Source organism: Oncorhynchus clarkii, chromosome 17 (assembly GCF_045791955.1).
Source record: "Oncorhynchus clarkii lewisi isolate Uvic-CL-2024 chromosome 17, UVic_Ocla_1.0, whole genome shotgun sequence".
Taxonomy (NCBI): Eukaryota; Metazoa; Chordata; class Actinopteri; order Salmoniformes; family Salmonidae; genus Oncorhynchus; species Oncorhynchus clarkii.
Genome location: NC_092163.1, coordinates 45,872,826 through 45,875,018, shown reverse-complemented (window position 1 = coordinate 45,875,018; position 2,193 = coordinate 45,872,826).

Here is a 2,193-nt window from a genome sequence, read left to right as displayed (position 1 = left end):
TCTTGTGTAACTTTACTTAGACTAAGAAAATACACTTCATGACACTGTGAAGAAGCACTATGACCATCGTAATCATATAAGCCAGATTGGCCTATCACGTACATGCCCTTATATCAGTCATTAGTCAAAAAGAGGGTGTCTTGTCCTGCTCCTGCATTCATCTCAGTCATCAGCAACAGAGCATTGGGGTAGGTGCATGTCTGACATCAATGTGTGTGCAATTACAATGATAATTTAATATGGTCAATATTTTTTTATATATACAGTACCAGTCAAAGGTTTGGACACACCTACTCATTCAAGATTTTTATTTTATTATTTTCTACATTGTAGAATAATAGTGAAGACGTCAAATCTATGAAATAACACATACGGGAATCATGTCGTAACCAAAAAACTGTTAAACAAATCTAAATGTATTTTATATTTTTCAATGTAGCCACCCTTTGCCTTGATGACAGCTTTGGACACTTTTGGCATTCTCTCAACCAGCTTCACCTGGAATGCTTTTCCAACAGTCTTGAAGGAGTTCCCACGTATGCTGAGGTCATTAGCTGCTTTTCCTTCACTCTGCGGTCCAACTCATCTTCAACCATCTCAATTGGGTTGAGGTCGGGTGATTATGGAGGCCAGGTCATCTGATGCAGCATCACGCATGTAGGAACCACACATGTGGAGATAATCCGTTCACCTACTCTGCGTCTCATAAAGACACGGCGGTTGAAACCATAAATCTCAAATTTGGACTCATGAGACCAAAGGACAGATTTCCACCGGTCTAATGTCCACTGCTGTGTTTCTTGGACCAAGCAAGTCTCTTCTTCTTATTGGTGTCCTTTAGTAGTGGTTTCTTTGCAGCAATTCAACCATGCAGGCCTGATTCACGCAGTCTCCTCTGAACAGTTGATGTTGAGATGTGTCTGTTACTTGAACTCTGTGAAGCAATTATTTGGGCTGAAATTTATGAGGCTGATAACTTACAGCGCTTAATGGTCTTTGCGACAGCACTTGAAGAAACGTTCAAAGTTCTTGAAATTCTCCATACTGGCTGACCTTCATGTTTTAAAGTAATGATGGACTGTCATTTCTCTTTTCTTATTTGAACTGTTCTTGACATAATATGGACTTGGTCTTTTACCAAATAGGGATATCTTCTGTATCCCAACCCTACCTAGTCACAACACAACTGATTTGCTCAAACACATTAAGAAGGAAAGAAGTTCCACAAATTAACTTTTAACAAGGCACACTTGTTAATTGAAATGCATTCCAGGTGACTAACTCATGAAGCTGGTTGAGAGAATGCCAAGAGTTTGCAATGCTGTCATCAAAGTAAAGGGTGGCTACTTTGAAGATGAACACTTTTTTGATTACCACATGATTCCGTATGTGTTATTTTATAGTTTTGATGTCTTCACTATTATTCTACAATGTAAAAGATAAAGAAAAACCCTTGCATGAGTAGGTGTGTCCAAACTTTGGACTGGTACTGTATAACATAAACACACTGTTGACACGCAGACTAATGAAATGTTTTGCCATGTGTGGTAGGTTTTGTGCATTTTGAAACACTTATGTAGGTGTCATAACCAGCCATAAAACAACTACCGAGGTAGGTTTTGTGGGTTTTTACACTCTTATGTAGGTGTCATAACCAGCCATAAAATAATGCAATATATGTCACAACAGGTGATGTGTCATGTGTCATGACAGTATTATGACCCTATTATAACAGGTTATAACAAGTTATGTCAGCTGTTACGCCATATTATGACATGGTTATGACCGTGTCATAACGTGTCATGACGCTGGGTGTCAAGCAAAGTGCTACCAAAAAGTGTGTGATAGGAGCATGTTGGTTCCATGCACCAGGTGTCAATAGACAATATGATTACTGTATAGTAAGGAAGGCCTTCTCTAGATTCCCCCTGGAAAGTGAGCTTGCGAAAATGTCCAGTGCGTCAAGGGAGGCTTGTAAGAAGATTTTTCAGGGTTTGCATGGCAAAGACAGATGTTTGACTGGGATCCTACTGATATAGTACTGACACCTGGTGCATTGGAGAGTGTCACACATAGATTAGAGAAAGAGGTGAATAGTGGGATGCAAGGAGAGAAAAAGGGCAGGAGGAAAGAAACTTAAAGGATGAAGAAAGGACTGAAAGTGAAAGAGGAGTGATGATGTAATAAAATGCA